General features: G+C 46.3%; 1 long non-coding RNA gene across 1 annotated transcript in view; it reads left to right on the plus strand.

The window, feature by feature from the left end:
- LOC128335171 (uncharacterized) overlaps positions 1-19,705 on the plus strand; it is an 89,137-nt gene that overhangs the window by 43,724 nt on the left and 25,708 nt on the right. The window contains exon 2 of the long non-coding RNA XR_008311531.1: positions 12,121-12,221. This is a non-coding gene — a long non-coding RNA (uncharacterized LOC128335171). The remainder of the gene's footprint in view (positions 1-12,120; positions 12,222-19,705) is intronic.

The raw sequence follows: 19,705 nt of genomic DNA on the forward strand, positions 1-19,705 counted from the left end.
TGGTTTGAGGATCCCGAGGTGGGCGAGAGTTGCCGGTCTATTATGGGGCGATCCTCTAACCTTCCGCGAGGATAAAAAGCTGCTGAAGTCGAGTCTGAGACCATTTCTTTTTGGAAAGGAATGCTCAGGCAGGTAATCCATGTTCGAGAGAGCACTATATTCTGGCGGTGTTTACAGACAGACAGACAGACAGACACACACACACATGGACTGGTGCACTAGGCAACTGCTTAGATCTGCCTACTACACCGGCCAGCCCTGGTTACTGTTAAACTCATTTCTGCCGTATCGATTTGTGCCATTCGTAGGGACTGTGTTCACATGACCAAGGGGACCTTTCCAGGCACTGTCGCTTACCAGGGGGCACTAGGTGGCTACCCGTGACTGTAGCACCCTGAGGATTCTTCTCTTCTGTGGTGAGGAAATCTCTGCTTATCAGAACTGGGAGCTGCTGGTCCATGCTGCTAGTAACCAGGGATTCTTGGATGAGCAAGTTTGAAGTTAGGGATGTGCACAAAATTCGCCCGAATTCGATTCGAATTTGAATCGATTCGATTTGGAACCATTGAACAGAGTAGAGATTTGTTCGAATCAGTCTGAATGTGCCCAAATTAGAACGGAGTTGAGTCGAATCTGAGCAAATTCGAATCGATTCGGATGGATCTCCACCCTGTTTTATGGTTCCAAATCGAATCAATTTGAATCTGGGCGAGTTTTGTGTACATCTCTCCTGGAAATCTCATAGCATGTGTTGTGAGGAAAGCAGTTACGCTGTCAGACACCACACCTGCAAAATGCCACCACCTGGTTCAACGGATTGGCTCTGAATTAAATTACCAGGAATGTCACATTCCTGCAGTGCACAGATATAATCTTTGGGGACAAATGTGTACGTTGTGGTCTCATGCAAAAGCGAGAGAACGAGTCCAATGCTTTGGAGGGAGGCTGAAGTTCCTTGGCTTGACTGCTGGCCTTGACCCAACCGGGAGCGGTTTCTTGTTCAAAGGAACGTTCTGGTCATGCATCCCTTCTCCTGCCGCAGCAGTATCTATAGCAACCCGGCAGAAAAGTGTGGGGAGCTTCCTTCCCTCTGTTTGCCTAGGTGGATGACGGGGAGCTTTTCTTCTCTGGGAGTGCCACTGTGTGCGTCAAAGGACTGAGGGCTTCTGTAGTTTGCTGTGTTGCAAGAGAGGCCAGGGAGGGAACTTGGAACCTGCATGCAGATACTCTTCCCAGAACCAGCCTGTCCCCTAAGGGGAATATCTTCTAGTGCTCACATGTAGTCTCCCATTCAAATGCAAATCAGGGCAGACCCTGCTTAGCAAAGGGGACAGCTCATGCTTGCTACCACAAGACCAGCTCTCCTCTCCTCTGACTCCCAGACTTAATATTTAAAAAAATCTTAGGGGGAGGGGGAGAGAGAGAGAGGGAGGGAGTGGGAGAGAGAGGGAGGAAGAGGGAGGGAGGGGGAGAGGGAAGGAGGGAGAGAGAGAGAGAGAGAAAGGGGAGAGGGAGGGAGGGGGAGAGGGAAGGAGGGAGAGAGAGAGAGAGAGAGAGAAAGGAGAGGGAGGGAGGAAGAGGGAGAGGCAAGGAGTGAGAGAGAGAGGCAGGGAGGGAGGGGAGGAAGAGAGAGGGGAGAAAGGGAGGGAGGAGGAGAGAGAGGGGGAGGGGAGGGAGAAAGGGAGAGGGAGACAGAGAGGGAGAGAGGGAGGGGGAGGGGAGGGAGAAAGGGGGAGAGAGAGAGATGGCCAGCTCCTGCAATGTGACCACCTTTTCCTCCAGCAGTGGCATCAGAGGCAAAGCTATCATTGACCAAGCATGGATCGGGGACAGCACAGGTCCCTGCCCCACTGAGGAAGTGTGGCCTGCCAGCTGGGTGATAACTTGCTCTTTGTCTCCCCCTTTCTGCCTTTCTGAAGATGAAGAAGATGCAAGGGGAGGGTGGGGGAATCTTCCCTTTTAAAATGGGCCCAGTCTAGCATCTGCTACTGGCAACTATTGGAACAGGTGCAGAGTGGGCCGGGTGGGAGAGAGCAGCAGAGCTCTCTCCAGCTTGTCTTGTGGAGAGCTGGTCTTGTGGCAGCAAACATGAATTGCTCCCTTTGCTAAGCAGGGTCCAACTTGGCTTGCATTTGGATGGGCAAATACATGTGAGCGCTGTAAGAGATTCCCCTTAGGGGGTGGGGCCATAGCTCAGTGGAAGAGTAGCTGCTTTGCATGAAGAGGGTCTCAGATTGAATCCCCAGCATTTCCAGGTAGGCCTGGGAGAGATTTGTGCCTGAAACTTTGGTACGCTGCTGCCAGCCAGAGTTGAAATTACTGAGCCAGATGGACCAGTGGTCTGACTCAGTAGGCAGCAGCTTCCTATGTCCACTGAGAGGGTCCGTAGCTCAGTAGAACTTAGAGCACCTGCTTAGCCTGCAGGAAGTCCCAGGTTCACTCTCTGGCAACATCTACAGGTAGGGCTGGGAGAGACTCCTGCCTGCCTGAAACCTTGGAGCGTTGCTGCCGGTCAGTGTAGACAGTACTGAGCTAGATAGACTAAGGGTCTGACTTGGTAGAAGGCAGCTTCCTGGGTTCCTATATAATTATTGGTGTGAGGGGAAACTGGTATTATTTGAGATATTTGTACCCCTCCTTTCCAACAAAATAAGTTCTTGAAATGGCTTGCATGGGAATGAAACGATGGCTCCCTGTCCAATACGGGCTCACAAGTGGAAAATAAATCCAAGGGAGACACCAGCAACAGCCACTGGGAGGAATTATTTGCTGGACTGAATAGGGACAGTTGTTCTGCCCCTACTAAGCATAAGAGAATCACCACTAGGAAAGGTGCTTCCTGACCCAGATCCAGGGTTGTTTCCAAACGGTGTGTCACCAGAAGGTCTGAAGACCACTCTCTGTCTCAAAGGGGCTCAGGAAACTCTCCCCTGCAAAAATGTAAGAGAACAAATCAGTGGGAAAGATCCAGACCAGAATAATCCTGCTAGCCTTCCATTGCTCTGGTAGTGCAGCTGACAACCTCTCAAAATATGGATTGTTCCCCTTTGTTCAGCCCCATCTCTCTTTAGAACACCACAAGAAATAATAGAAGCAATATAGCCCTATTATAAATCAGTGGGAGTTACGCCAGTGACTTCCGTGGGAGATGGATTGCACTGAATATTTAATTTCCCCCCTTAATCTAATGGGAGATGGATTGCATCCAATGTGTAGCATTTTAGTTATACTTACCATATTCATCAGTGAATCTGCATTATCAGCAGGGGGTGAAAGCACAGGTCGTATATTTAAAATGTGGATTTCAAATCAGATGTTGTTCGGAAAAAATCCCCCTTGTCTTAGTGAGATAGTGGTTTTCAAAGGTTCTACCTGTAGGGAACAATTTCCCATTGACATGTTGGCCATGGAACCCTTGTGCATCCACTATGGAATTGGAAGCCCTGTGCATTGCAAGGGATTCTGGGAAATGGAGTGCTGTGTACAGAAGGACATTGGAGAACTGGGAAAGGTGCAGAAGAGGGCAACCAAGATGGTCAGGGTCTAGAGCAGATTCCTTATGAGGCAAGACTATACCATCTGGAGCTTCTTAGTTTAGAGCTGGGTTTCTTAATCTTGGGCCCCCAGATGTTGTTGGACTACAACTCCCATCATCCCCATTCATGGCCTTTGTGGCTGAGGATGATGGGAGTTGTAGTCCAGCAACATCTGGGAGCCAAGGTTAAGAAACCCTGGCTTAGAGAAAAGGTGACTAAGGGGAGACATGATAGAGGTCTATAAAATTATGCATGGTGTGCAGAGAGTGGAGAAAGAGACATTTCTCTCTTTCACACACAGCACTAGAATCAGGGGTCATCCAATGAAACTGTGATTACCAAGAAATTTAGGACCACCAAAAGGAAATACTTTTTCACACAGTGCATAATTAATCTATGGAGTTCTCTGCCATGGGATGTGGTGATGGCCACCATCTTGGATGGCTTGAAAAGGGGCTTAGACAAAGTCATGGAGGACAGGCCTATCAATGGCTACTAGTCTGAATGACTAGAAGCGACCTCCAGGTTCAGAGGCCTCTGAATCCCAGTTGCAGGGGAGCCATAGCAGGAGAGAGGGCATGCCCTCACCTCCTGATTGTGGGCTTCCCAGAGGCATCTGGTGGGCCACTGTGGGAAACAGGATGCTAGACTAGATGAGCCTTGGGCCTGATCCAGCAGGGCTGTTCTGATGTTCTGAAATGTTCTACCGGTAGGGCTGTCAGCACTAGGAGACAATAGAGAGATTTTTGGAAAACAAAATCCAAGAAGATGTGCACTTGTGCTACAGCATCTTTGGGCTAATTAGCCATCTCGTTGTGGTTGGAAGATAATTGTTTGGTCTGGAGATGCCTGAAGGCATCATCATTATGAAGTTGCTATTTCAGGAAATCCAGGTCAGTGGAGCAAATATGTGGCATCCATGTTGCTGGTGATGTCATCACAAATATGCTTCAAAGGGCGGGGGTGATTTGTGATCTCTGTGTGTCTCACTTCACCCCTCCCATTTAAAGGATGACCCAGGAATCCCTCCACTTCATTGATGTGGAATGAAGGAATAACCACTCAGAGACAGAAGTTTGGGGCAGTATATGTTAAATAAATAAACAACATTAGCGAGACCTAGTGACCAGGCAGACCAGTGATAATTAGGACAGTGCTCTTCATTGTAAGGCCTGGGGGCCAGCGGTAACCCCCACCAACCCTAAGTGCAGCTTCCTGACTAATTGTTGATTAAGCCGGTTTGAAGCTTCTGCCGATGCTGAATACTCTCCAGAGTCCCCCTGGCAACATGCAGAGGGGGCCGTTCTCACTGTGCATATGTCCTTCATGGATGTTTTGCATCTTTAGCCATGCTTACTTGGGAGTAAGTCAAGGTGCTCAGTGGGTCTTCTTCCCAGGTTGGCATGCACCAGATTGCAGCCCTTTGTAGTGACTGTGAGAACTAAACACGGGCAGGATTCGGACAGCACAATGGTGCCTTCTAACCTTGGGTTTCAGCAGTGAAACTTACTACAAATGGAAGGTTCAAATTCAGGTTTGGGGGCAAAAAAACAGAGCTGCGGTTGTGTGGCAGAACTGCAGCTTCATGCTTTCGAAAGATCACAAACTCAAACCTCTGGCACGTTTACCTCTGGTCTGGCGTGATGTCCGAATGGGGCCATGGAGTTGTGGTTAATCCGGATTATTTTTCGCAGGGCAGAACTGCACCTGTGCTTGAGCATGTGGCAACCTAAGGAATCTTGGAGTGATTCCTTGGCTTTGCCTGCCATGTCCATGCACGTTGCCCACCACTGTTTGAAGGTGGGAGGGTGACCCTCTCCTCCCTCAGGCCCAGAGAGTCTCGACGTAGGTCCTGCCAGATCTGCCCATCCTCCAGACCTTGATTCCTTCAGGGCAGACCATCTACTGTAGATAAATCGCCTCTCCGCTCAACAGAGACGCGCCGGTCCATACAAAGTGCAATGACATATATAAACAAAAATGCTAATTCCAATAAAGGCATAGCAAGCCGCCCAGGCGGAAAATTAAAGCTGACATTGAGTTTAATTAAACAAAACAACCAGCCTTCGGAGTTGGGGAGCGGAGAGGTGAGAGCAGTTGGAAGGAAAGAAAAATCTGGAAAAGGCAATTTATAAGAGGACCTACAGTGTCCTATTATACATAAAAAGGCTCCTTCCAAAACAGGGGGAAGGTGTATGAGTTTCTTCCCCACCCTCTGTGCCCACTGAAACTTTTGTGCCATCCTTGGTCGTTACCATTGATACCTCTGTGCCATCTGTGGTAGTTACCAATGAAACCTCTGTATTCTCCTTGGTAGCTGCCACTAAAACCTCGGTGTCATCCATGGTTGTTACCTCTGATACATCCATGCCATGCATGGTACTTACCCCTGAAACATCTGTATCATCCAAGAGGGGCTTCAGAGGAGGGACAAGCACCTGCAGACAAGTAGTTGGCCCTCCCGCCTGCCTCCAATTTCTGTTTCAGAAATCGGATATAAGTGGGACAAGGTTCACACAGCCATATATGCATTTTGCCCTTCTGTGCCCTCTCTCAGTTTTTCATCTTCCTATATCGCTGCTGTGCGATATAGGTGTTCTCTGGCATGGATTCGAACCGACAACCTCTGGCTTGCAAATCAAGTCATTTCCCCACTGTGCCACTTAAGGTGTCTGTGGTAATTACCATCATCACTGAAATCTCTGTGCTATCCAGGGTAGTTACCACTGAAACCTCTGTCACATCCATGGTAGCTACCCCTGAAATCTCTGAGCCTTCCATGGTAACTTCCACTGAAACTGCTCCCCACCTCTCATCCTGCAAATGCTTTCCAACAGGAGGCATAAAAATGTTGCAGTCACTTGGCTTTTCTTCCAACAGCAAACCCTTCAACTGTCTGCTATTGAAAACCCAGAGACACAGTTTTCACTAAGCCATTTCCTTAGGCAGACAGACCTGGTGAGATGCAGGGTTCCCTCTAACAGGGATGCCCAGAGATGCTGCTGACTACAACTCCCATAATCCCCAGCCAAAGGCCATTGCAGCTGGGAATGCTGGGAGTTGTAGTCAACAACATCTGGGGATGCTTGTTAGAGGAAATACTGGTGAGGTGTCCTGTGAATGCCACCCCACCCCCACCCCGGTAGAAAAGCCCACCTGGGTCTCATCTGCTCAGGTAAGTGTCCTAGGATGATGACATCTGCATGGCAGGCAGGGTTCCAGAGAGAGCTCTGTGGACAGGAGGTAAAGGACCAGAAAGAAATTGACAAGGTGAAATTGGAAAGGGCTCTCCTCTTTGGCAGTTGTCTGAGGCGAAACGAGTGTCTAGCAAGATCAGAACAGCGGAAGGTAGAAGTCTCCAATGCAAGTCCAATACACAGAATATGGGTGTCTCTGTTGAGGCATTACTGCAAGAGACAGCATTACTGACACCTTGTAGATGATGGACTCAAATTCCTCAGTCCCTAGAGGGAATTCTAGTTGAACATCCTCACTCACTAGGATAGTAGGAAGAAGCAGGGAGAGCTGGTCTTGTGGTAGCAAGTATGAATTGTCCCCTTTGCTAAGCAGGGTCTGCCCTGGCTTGCATTTGAATGGGAGACTCCATGTGTGAGCACTGGAAGATCTTCCCCTTAGGGAGGCGCTCTGGGAAGAGAAGGCTCAGTGTTAACTGGGCAAAAATTCCCTGCTAACTGGACAAAGAGGCACCTTTTTTAAACGTGATGATTCTCTTTATTGAGCAGGGGGAGAGTAACTGGCCCTATCCACCCCCAGTACAGCATCCCTCCTGTGACTGTGACTAGTGTCTAGCTTATGTTTCTTTTTAAGATCCTGAGCCCTTTGGGGACAGGGAGCCATTATAAACTGCTTTGAAAGCGGTATATAAAATGTTGTTGTTCCCTCCCAGGCAGCATCTCCAAGATAGGGCTGAGAGATATTCCTTCCTGACACCTTGGAGAAGCCACTGCCAGTCTGCCTAGATACTGAGCTAGATAGACCAATGTCTGACTCAGTATATGGCAGCTTCCTGTGTACCTATAAAACTGCCTTCTACCAAGTCAGACTCTTGGTTCCTCTAGCTCAGTACTGTCTACACTGACTGGCAGCAGCTCTCAGGCAGCATTCTTTCTCAGCTCTTCCTGGAGATGAATCTGGGACCTCAGATGCTCTTGCATTGAGCTATGATCCTACCCACTCAGGGGAATGTATCTTACAGCGCTCACGTGTGGCCACCCATCCAAATGCAAACCAAGGTGAGCACTGCTTAGTAAAGGGGGCAATCGGTGCTCACTACCACAAGACTTGCTCTCCAGCCCCCAGCTGTTTGCACTTACTACAGTTTCTAATTTAATTTAATTTAATTTAATTTGTTTTATTTCCAAATGCCCCTTATTAGGACAGATGGGGTGTGTCTGAAAGGGAAGGCTTGAATAAAAATGTAGGTAGGTAGATAGGCAGGAAGACAGATAGGTGGAAGGAAGGAAGGAAGATAGATAGATAGATAGATAGATAGATAGATAGATAGATAGATAGATAGATCCTCCTTCAGTGAAGCACTTTTCAGTCTCAGGGGTTTTCAAAGGGAGAGAATTAGGCAAGGGACTAGGAAGGAAATCCAGGGCGCTTCAAAGTGCTTCACATTGGGTGGGTCGTGGCCCATATTTATGTCTGGTCTTGCAGGCATAGACGCCCAGAAGCATCCACAGCTGTAAACGGAATCTCTCTGAAGGGAAACCATTCAAGCTTGGTTCACACATGCACACGTGTGTGTCCGGTCCCTGCAGGGGCCAGAGACGAAATACGTTTTCCTGTCATCCCAAACGCAGCGATTTCGACCCAGTTACGCACTCAGCGGCGCGCTCAACGGTTGGACTCATCAAGCGATATACATGAATGGGAAGGAGCGCGCGGTACTTACTGCTTGTTCCCGCACCTCTATTCACAACCGTGTTTGCGTGTTGGCTTGCTCGTCTGCCCTGTTAGTGACAGAAACATGCCGGGATATGGATGTCAGCTTTGAGATGTACAAAGATACTTGTGCCCCAAGCCCGACATGAAGGTTGTACACTACTTTTCAATAGTTATGATACTGAATGTCCTTCCTTCCTTCCTTCATCTCTCTGTCTCTCTTATCTTCCTTCCTTCCTTTCATCCCTATCTATCTATCTATCTATCTATCTATCTATCTATCTATCTATCTATCTATCTATCTATCTATCCTTCCATCCCTCCTGTCTCTCTCTCTTTCTTTCTTTCTTTCTTTCTTTCTTTCTTTCTTTCTTTCTTTCTTTCTTTTCCACCTTTTCATTCAGATGAACACAGAAGGCGGATTACATCATCCTTAATTCATACCAAAATGCACACTCGCACATGTATCACCATACTTTCATTTACAAAAAATAAAAAACGAGAAGGGTCGATGAGATTCTTTCACGTCCATACATTATAATTATTGTTTTCTTTCTGCCATGAATATTATCTCCAATCAACCCCGCAATGCTTAAGAATTACCTTACTGGGTTGTGGCTTGATATATATTGAATGGGATACATATCCTCCAGTGAAAATCATACTGCAGGCGCAAACGCGGTATTTACGCGGAAAACTAGTTTCTCAACATATAACCCAACACATTTCTACCTCCTTTCTCAATACAACATCTTGCATACATATGTATATGCATATACTTATACTGTGTGTGTATGTGTATATAAAAATATCTTCACACTTCATATTAGATATACATTATTCCTGTTTGACTACGCAGGTCATAGACTAGAAAGAATATCAGGGAAACTTTTTAGATTAAGTCAAGTCAAGCACTTAGCACTTTCAGAAGCGCGATCGCAGTTCACTTGGGTAAGCCCAGCGTTACTAAATGTGATTCACAAAACAAAAGTAGCTAGTAAACTTCACGGAATTCAATCGTCTGTGTCTGCGGCAGCATTACGAGCTACCTGGTGATACAGAAATGGTATTGTGATCGCTTAAAAGACACAAAGCTACCCCGAGATGGAGAACAGGTGTATAAAATTGGGATTATATATACGTGGTAGAAGGCATGGACAGTTTTGTGCACAGGGACACTAAAAAAGAAACCGGATTGACAGGGGGAGAGGAAGAGGGACAGACCAAAAAGAAAAGAAAAGAGGAAGGCACCGAATTTAGGAGGGATAAAAACGGAAGAGACCTCAAAAGTGCAGAGGGGGAGTTTCCAGTACTGCGGATCTTAAGACTGTAGGCTCGAAATCAGGTCTTTCCAGGAGAGATCAGACCTCTCTTCCACACCATCCCAATATAAAATTAGCTGAAGTTTGAGGGAGGAGCAAGAAACACGCAGAGTGAGATCTAGCCCCCACCCAAAGCGGAGGGGCTGTGTTTTTATTTTAACAGCTGTAGAACGGTCGTAGATGCAACAGGTAGAGCTTGGCCATGGAGTGATAGATACTAAGCTAGCTTCTTACCTCCCTTCAGCGTAGGGAGGTCGGGGTGGCGGGGGACGGAAAGCTGGACGCCTCAATTTTCCCATAGGAGAAAGCTTTCTCTTTTTTTGGTTAAGAGTGACAAATGAAGAATGGATGTGTGTGTGTGTGTGTGTGTGTGTGTGTGTGTGTGTACTTAGCTCTTGAAAACTCTTGAAAATTAAAATAGACATGCTGATGGACACACACAGAGTCCCAGGAGCGGATCGGTAGCTTAATCAACTCGAATTTTCAGTTGATTAACCGGGGTCTATCCAATTTTATTCAGAGAGGGCAAATTTTAATTGGCATGACTGGGAATCGAGGGTTTATTGTCCTGCTAGGTGCCCAGAAGTGCATTTTGGTATATTGCTGAGTTTGACATCGAGAACGAGAAAGCTCACACAAAGCAGATGGTGACTCAATGAAAATTATTTAATCGGTGGCCAGTCTTAAAAAGGGCTGGTTCCAACTGCATATTCTTCCAGCCATATGCAGAATCTAATGCGATGTTCCAAAATAAGACATAAATAATTGGCAGATAAATAACTGAGTTGCGAGGGGAAAGAGAGATAATCTAAAATGTGCCCAAAGTCAAATATTAAACTGTAATCCTGGGAACGATTAGACTGATTACATCTCATCCTTACAAAAAAATAAATCTCCTTTCCCTCGGTTTCTTCATTGCTATTTAGTAATACCCATGAGGGCGCTTTAACTAAGTAACATAAGCAGAAAAGACAAGCCCCTGCCCCAACGTGGTTACAATCTAAATTCCAGTGAGGGTGCGGAAGACCTCCGAAAGCGGAGAGTGGGACTCGGAAGGAAAGGGAACAGGGGAAACTGTGTGTGAATGCAGTTTATGGGCAACATTTCGGGCTAAATTATACCTGCTAAATTTTCGTTGGACGAAGACAAGAATAAACTCCAGCATTATGTGGAAATTATACACTTAACGCTATAATTATATTTAAGCTTCAAAGAAATAGGCACTCTCGGCGGTATATAATCAAGAAACCAGCCCTAAAGTGAAGGTTGTCTGTCGATGTTTACAGAATAATTTAGTTCTAAAGTCACTTGTTTCTGGGCTATCTTCCGACGTTATAGCCCCTAAAAAGGCAAAATCCGTTTGCTTTAATTACCTTGGTATTTCTCGAAATGGATTCTCGTTTGGATACAGCCCCTACCCCCCTCAAACTCACCTATATAATCAGATATAATTTTCATATTTTCTTTTTTTTATTGATGAAAGTAAAGATTTGCTTGGAAAAAAAGAAAAATTAAAAAATCCGTATTGGTATTATAGATTATTTAAATACCTGCTGTAGTTAGAATTCACTTTAAAAGATGAAAGGTGCAAGTTTTTATTAATAAGAAAATGATAGCTTTAAAATGACTGAAGGCAACAACCAGTAATAATATTTATTTTAAAATGACTGTAAATGGTAAATATACTAGACCGAATCCTTAAAAAAAAAAATCTAATATAGACAATAGATTTGGTTAAAAAGGAAGTTAACCTATCCGAAATTAAAAGGAAATTTGGTTTGGTGTCGTTTTGTGAGATTCTTCTTCAACTGGGGGCGGGGGGACGGGGACTCCATACTATTATAGCAATTGCTCAAGAAGCCAAGATCCACAACAGCTAACCACTTTTAACCCCCCTTATTTTCTGTGGGAGAACAAAGCACACGTTTAAGGTGCAATCCTAAATATACTTATCAGGGGTTATGTCCCATTGGACACTGTGGAATTTACTTCCAGGTCAAGATGGACAGGATCACGCTGTTAATCTCTATTAGTGGGATCAACAAAACACAAAAGTGTTTAACAGCAATCACATGTGAAAAGAAGTTTAAATTAGAAAGATCTAGGAGAAGGGACAGAAAAAATGGGTACCCAGTGTGCACTTTCCCATGTGTTAGATGTGACCCCTGTGCCTACATCTCTGCCTCAGTAGACTATTCTTTGCTGTACAACTTTTAGCAAAAAGAGCTGGTTTGATATCTAATATTTGCCTGTTCTGTGCCTAGCTATCCCTCACATTGTGGAAATACGTTTTCCCCTTAGCCTTAATTTGGCCGGGTACGACTAAGTTATGATCATTGATTTTTCCTTTGAAGGTGGAAAGGTCGCTGTCCAGGAGCCATGGTGCTGAAACGTCAGGAAACCCCAGGAGCAGGCTGATAAAGATAACACCCCTTCTTCAGCATTTTTTTTAAAGGTAGGATACATCAACAGGATGTTTTGGGGGCGTAAGAAGATGTCGATTGACAGAGGGCTTAGGAGAGTAAAGGTCGTCATAGAAACAATGTATGGAATGTTCGGAACTAGCTTTTTTAAAAAGCTAGTTCCGAACATTCCATACATTGTTTCTGTGACAGGTGGTGACAGGTGGGAAGAGGGGATTGTTGTTTAGACAGGGACTGGTAGGAAAAGGAGAAAGAGCTCCTGTATGAGACTAGGCAAGAGAGTTGTTCAGGGTGTTTTGTAGGGGATCTTGGGGATTTATTGATCACAGACTGTAGGAGACCTGTGGTGAACTGGGCAATACTCTGGGTTTGGAAAGTCTGGATTTTAGCACCAAATTCCACAAATAAGATAATATACGCTTGTCCTAGACCATTTAGCAAACTTAAGGATTATATGGAACAAGAAGGTCGGTACGCCCAGTATTGTGCTTCACAACCGAATAAAATAGCAACCTTGTAATGCATTTTACGGGCCCTGTTTAGCAGAGATTCCGTTATTTTAAGCCAATAATAAACTTGTTCTTAGGTGTTTTACAATCCATAATTTGTTTCTTTCTATATACTGAACATTTATCCCTATCCTGCGCTCGCAAGGCTCTGTCACTAAGAGGATATATTCCCTAAGAGCAGGGTAAAACCTTATCATATGGTGGCAGCCTAAGATAAAGTCCAAACAACAAAAGAAAAGGAAAACAAAGTGTGTGTGTGTGTGGGGGGGGCTAATGCTAACCGTGAACATGATAATTCAACCGGTGAAAAATAAAATAAAATAAACACATCCCTGAATTGGGGGTGGGCTGAGGTGGAGACCTGACAGGGGGTTTTGTGGTGGGGCGGGGGGTGGGGGAAACCACTATGCCAGGACATTTTGGGAAGGCAAAATGCTGAAGGTTTTGAGTGGGGAGCAGGAAGAAGCAGGAGATGGTTCATGCCTGTAAGTTACATCCCGATCCTGTCTATGTTTACTCCGAACTAAGTCCCTCAGGATTCAGTGGGAACAACTCCCGAGTTGGTGTGTGGAAAACTGCACTGCAGCCGTGCAGCCCGCGCCTGTGTATGTTTACTCGGGAGTAAGCTTTACTGTGTGCAGTGAGGCTGACTCCCAGGTAAGTGTGCATAGGATGGTCCCCTTAATAGGATTAAGAGGAATATGTAAACTGCTTTGTCAACCTTTTTGTTGTTGAAAAGCGGTATAATGTTGCTGCTGCTGCTGCTAATAACAACAACAACAACAACAACAACAACTATTAGAACACAGTAACTATTGTGATGTACTTTGTAATTACTACAAGGTACTATTTAAATTTTCTGACATGATGAAGAAATCCTCTTCCTCTCCCTCTTCATTTTCCTCTGCTAGAGTCAGATCGATTCCTGGGTATTTTTATTTTAACATCTGTGGTAGAAAACCTTATTTCTCACATTATCTTTATTTTGGACTCCGAGCAGCTTCATGGTAGAAAATCCAGTAGAATTACAATTAATTTGGATCCTAAGAAGTCTGGGGCAAAATGGACAGCACCCTTGCAGTCATTCATTCATTCATTTGATTTCTATACCGCCCTTCCAAAAATGGCTCAGGGCGGTTTACATAGAGAAATAAAAAATAAAGATGGCTCCCTGTCCCCAAAGGGCTCACAACTGAAAAAGAAACACAAGATAGACACCAGCAACTGTCACTGGAGGGATACTGTGCTGGGGGTGGAGAGGGCCAGTTACTCTCCTCCTGCTAAATAAAGAGAATCACCGCATTAAAAAGATGCCTCTTTGCCAAGTCAGCAGTCAATAGATAAAAACCAAGCAAGAACAAGAACTACCTTTAAGGAACAAGCCAAGACTTTGTGTTAAGCACTGAAGCCCAAATGAAATGGAAATACCCCTGACATTAACAAGTGCGTGTTGTAGAAACCGGCGGGAGACACGTCTAAACGCTCACTTAAGAGAGAAAATATGGACCGAATATGCGTTCGCGTTCGCCCTTCCGAGAAATGCTGGCGCGTGTGTGCGCTGGCCGCGGGGGCAGAAAGGACGGATTTCAAGATGGGGAGGAATTAAACCAAGGGATGACGGAATTATGTGAGTCTTTGGAGATTTTGTTTGCAATCCTGCAGACTGCTTCAATCCCTTTGAAGGCAATGGGATTTGCGCAGCAGGATTGCAGCCTTTAGGCATAACCGGGAGGGTTTTACCTGCGTGGCTGGAAACTTCCAACTGGCAGTAGATTCTGGACGATTCCGTCGCATCGACTGCAGTGGGGATATGTGAAGTCCAAAGACTTCTGCTTAACGTGCTTGTGAATGTCAAGAATAACTCTTGAAAACCTCCCATCTGAGGACGTCCAGTAAGGAGCTCATCTGGAGGGTCTTTGGGGCATGGGGCAGGGAGGGAGTCATTGGCGATTGCATCGTTCCTTCTAACCTGGCGCGGAGTGACCATAGGGTGTCCTCTCCTCTTCTGTGTCTGTGCGGTACTGGCTGTGTGTGCTAGGCACAGCTGGAAGGGGGAGAAAGGAGACTTTATGGGGGCACCTGGGTAACAAAGTGCAGGAAAGCAGCTGGTCTTGTGGTATTGCCCCCTTTGCTAAGCAGGGTCTGCCCTGGTTGCATTTGAATGGGAGACTACATGTGTGAGCACTGTACAATATTCCCCTTGGGGGATGGAGCCACTCTGGGAAGAGCATCTAGGTTTCAAGTCCCCTCCCTGGCAGCATCTCCAAGATAGGGCTGAGAGAGAGATTCCTGCCTGCAACCTTGGGGAAGCCGCTGCCAGTCTGTGTAGACAATACTGGGCTAGATGGACCAAGGGTCTGACTCGGTATAACGCAGTTTTCTATGTTCCAAAGGCAGATCCCTTGATTCAGGAAAGGGGGAACTCAGCCTCCGAGCCTTTCAGGTATCATTTAACTCGGGGGTTCTCAGCCCTGTGTCCCCAAATTGTTTTGGACTACAACTCCTATCATCCCCTTCTGCCACGGTGGCGGGGAGTGATGGGAGTTGTAGTCCAACAACCTCTGGGGACCCAAGTCTGAGCACCTCGGTTGTAGAACATTCTGCATGTTAAGCAAAACAAGGAAGCAAGCTGAGGTGGTAGAATTCTGGACCGTACTGCTTCGGACTGTAAGGGCTTGGTGGAAGTTGCATTTTTGGGAAGCCCCTTGAACAAGAACTCACTCTGCATTTTAACAGACTACCATATCAAGGAGTGATAGCTACATCTTTCCAGGTTTTGATTTTTGTGGGAAGGCGTGCTTAAAAAGAAAAGAAAAGCGAAGGGACTTTCAAAAATGGAATCCCCCCCGAGGTCTGGAGGGTGGTGCCGCCCAGCATTCTACCACATTCTGCTTAAGATGCAGCGCACTCTGTAATCTTCAGCTGGGGTTCTCTGGCGTTCCGGTATGGAGTGGGTTCCGGCATGTCGAATATTTTCCAGCTCAAATAAAAATCTGGTCTGCCCATGCAGCAGAACGAAGTGGTGAACTGAAGCGAAAGAATGGACTAATGCAAGCAACCCCGCCCTCCCCCCTCTCCTATCCTTGCACCTAGAGCCAAGTTGGGCAAAAACTTTCCCCTCGAGGTGCTTATTATATGTAAGGATGCGAGAGCATTCCCTTCCCTGTCTGGGCTAGTTCTATGCCCAAATTATTCTCTGCCTAAAACCTCAACTAGCAAACATGCTTCTGGAAAGGAACACGTTATCCTCCACAGGGATTCTGGAATCTTTCTTTCTTTCTTTCTTTCTTTCTTTCTTTCTTTCTTTCTTTCTTTCTTTCTTTCTTCCTTCCTTCCTTCCTTCCTTCCTTCCTTCCTTCCTTCCTTTCTTTTTAAAAGGAGAATAGACGTGAGAGGAACATGAGCTACTTACACAGTATTTAAACTTGTAGCTTGAGAGAGAGAGAGAGAGAGAGAGACTCACTTTTGGATGCTACCCAACTTCCATTAACATCACAGAGACATTTTGCAATGTGTGTTGAATTAACTGCAGGCTTTTGTGCAGGCAGGAAGGGAGAGTGTATGGGAAATAAATACTGTGGAGGAATGGAACAAAGTGTGTGCGTGAGTGTGTGTGTGTGAGAGAGAGAGGGGGGGTACTTAAAGTATTCCTTTGAATGGAGAGAGTGGGTGCAGATGCAGGGCCTTTTCTCCACTTCAGATTCTATTTCAGAAGCTGACATATGAAAGAGGAAAGGGATTTGCTCCCTGAAATTCTCCTCTGAAATACTGATGATGCATCTGCTTTGTTTGCAGAAGGTCCCCGGTTCAATCCCTGCTGGCAGCATTTCCAGGGAGGGCTGGGAGAGACCCCTGAAACCTTGGTGAGCTGCTGCCACTGCCAGTCAGTGTAGTAGACCATACTGAGCTAGCTGGGAGGAGAGGTGATCTTGTGGTAGCAAGCATGAATTATCCCATTTGCTAAACGGGGTCTGCCCTGGTTTACATATGAATGGAAGACTACATTGTGAGCACTGAGATTCCCCTTAGGGGATGGGGTCGCTTGGGAAAGGGCACCTGGGTGCTTGTATGCAGAAGGTTCTAGGTTCCCTCCCTGACATCTCCAAGACAGGACTGAGAGAGACTCCTGACTACAACTTTGGGGACACCGCTGCCAGTCTGTGTAGACAAAACTGAGCTAGATGGACCAAGGGTCTGACTCAGTAGAAGGCAGCTTCCTATGTCCCTTCAACATTCTAATCCCTCCCCATGAGGCTGTAACTTAGTGGCAGAACACGTCCTTGGCATCTAGAATGCCCCAGGTTCAACCCATAGCTTCTCCAGGTATGGCTGGGAATCTCCTGCCTGAAACCCTCCTGCCTGAAACCTTGGAGAACTGCTGCCGGTCTGTGCAGTTAGTTTAGATGGATGTAGGGTCCGACTCTGTACAAGGCAACTTTCTATGTTCCTAATAGTTCATATCAGTATTTGCATGTTACCTGCATCTCCCGTTGACAAATTTAAGTGAGAAGTTTCTCTTCAAACTTTCCCTCTATCTTCCTTCTGTCTGGTTAGAAGGCAGCAGCCTTCTACCCGCCAGGTCCTTGGTCCGTCTGGTGCAGTATTGCCTACTCTGACTGGCAGTGACTCTCCCAGGTTTCAGGCAGGAGTCTTCCCCACCCCTACCTCAAGATGCTGCTAGAGATTGAACCTGGGACTTTTTGCATGCAAAGATGCAGGTGCTCTTCCAGAAGTCAGTGGAGGAGCATCCCCTGACAGATGGCCCCATACAGCTCTTTGCAGGATCCCCTGAAAGGGAAGAGAGGAGAGATCGAGGCCATGCTGTAGAGCCTTCCTCTGTCCTCTCCAGAAAACATCACGCTGGAGAGGATGGCTCAGCACCCCCTGCTTCATGCCTGAGAGACAGAGTCAGCAATTTGCCAGAGAAACTCATTTCTAGAGATCTGTGGGAAGAATTAAAGATGGCTGGTTCTGGGTCATTGCCTTGGTAACAATTAAGGCCTGGGAGGATGTCTCATTAGGGATAGTGGGGTTTTTTGGGGGGGGGCAATATTTTTGCATCAAGAAAGTTTATTGTCCAATGATAAAATATCCTCTCCCTCCCTCCCTCTTCACTTCTCCTTCTTCTCGGTCACCCTGGATCACTTCATTGTGATGACAGAAAAAGCAGGAATAGAAATGGTGTTGTTGTTGGTGTGTGTGTGTGTGTGTGTGTGTGGAATGAAAGAGAGAGAGAGAGAGAGAGAGAGAGAGAGAGAGAGAGAGAGAGAGAGAGAGAGAGAGAGATTGACATTCCTTGGGCCTGCATCATTCTACACAGAAAAAATTTGACAGATGTATAGGGTAGTGGGTTTTTTTGTTTTTGTTTTTAAACATAATGGCCTAAGTAACACAGCAAAGATGCCCCAGAGCAGTGAGAGAGCAACTTAACAGAACTTCTCAGTGAACTGCACTGATGCAGCAGGGAAGTGGCTCCCCGTCCCCCACACACACCCTTCCCCAGGAATCCCTCTGAGCCACCAAAAATTGGTCCTCAAGGGCTGTGCAGCCCTCGGGGACCTATTTTCAGGTGGCACAGAAGGCTTTCTGGGGAAGGGGGAGGCATAAAAAATTGCCGCTTCCCTGCCTCATAAGTGCAGTTTGCTGAGAAGTTCTGCTAGGCTGTTCTCTTGCTGCATTGATGCCTTGGGTTTGTTTTTTGTTTTTTGTTTTAAAATAAAAATCTTACAACTCATCTGTTTAGAGGAGTCCTTTACTGAACCCTGTATCAGGTGGGTTTTTAGTTTTTAGTTTTTAGATTATTATCAGTACAGTTAATAACTTACAACAGATAACAATCCAAGCAAAAGTATGTAACTCCCCCTCTTGATATTTTAAAATCCATTTTAATTTGGATTTGAATAAAAAAGGAAACATAAGACTCCAGCAATAGCTATTGGAGGGATGCTGTGCTGGGGCTGGTTAGGGACAGTTAGCGGAGGAGAGCTTTTCTTGTGATAGCAAGTATGAATGGTCCCCTTTGCTAAGCAGGGTCTGCCTTGGTTTGCATTTGGATGGGTGACTACATGTGTCAGCATGGTAAGATATTCCATTTCAGGGATAAGGCTGTACTTCAGTGGAAGCGCATCTGCACTCAGGGTCCAGGTTCAGTCCCTAGCAACATAGTCAGGTCTGGGTAGGAGCGAAGCTTGCCTAGAACCTTGGATAGTCAGTGTAGTCAATGCTGGATTAGATGGACCAATGATCTGACTCACTAGAAGGCAGTTTCCTAGGTAACTAAAGAGGAAGGACTGTAGATCAGTGTTGGAGCATCTGCGTTGCATGCAGAAGGTTCTATGTCCAACCCCTGGCATATCCAAGTAGGGCTGGGAGAGTCTGCTGCCTGAAGCCTTGGAGTGGGAGAAGAGTTGGTCCCTTTTGCAAAGCAGGGTCTGCCCTGGTTTGCATTTGAATGGGGGATTTCATGTGTGAGCACTGTAAGATATTCCCCAGACGGGATGGGACCACTCTGGGAAGAGCATCAGTATGCTTGCCTGCAGAAGGTTCCAAGCTGTCTTCCTGGTATTATCCAAGACAGGGCTGAGAAACATTCCTGCCGGCAACCTTGGAGAAACCGCTGCCAGTCTGTGTAGACAATACTGAGTGAGACGGACCAATGTTCTGACTCAGTAGAAGGCAACTTCCTATGTTCCTATGAGAGCTGATGCCAGGCAGTGTAGACAATCCTGAGCTAGATGGACCAACGGTCTGACTCAGTATAAGGCATGCTTCTATGACCGCAGCTCAGCAGTAGAGGACTTGCTGTGCATGCAGAAAGTTCCAGGTTCAGTCCCTGGCAGCATCTCCAGGTAGGGCTAGGAGAGACTCCTGCCTGAAATCTCAGCAAGCTGTTGCCAGTCAGGGTAGACAATCCTGAGCTAGATGACCAACGGTCTGACTCAGGACAAGGCACCTCCCCATGTTCCTATGCTCCCCCCATGCTAAATATGAGAGTTGCCCCGTAAAAG

Source organism: Hemicordylus capensis, chromosome 10, assembly GCF_027244095.1.
Source record: "Hemicordylus capensis ecotype Gifberg chromosome 10, rHemCap1.1.pri, whole genome shotgun sequence".
Lineage (NCBI taxonomy): Eukaryota > Metazoa > Chordata > Lepidosauria > Squamata > Cordylidae > Hemicordylus > Hemicordylus capensis.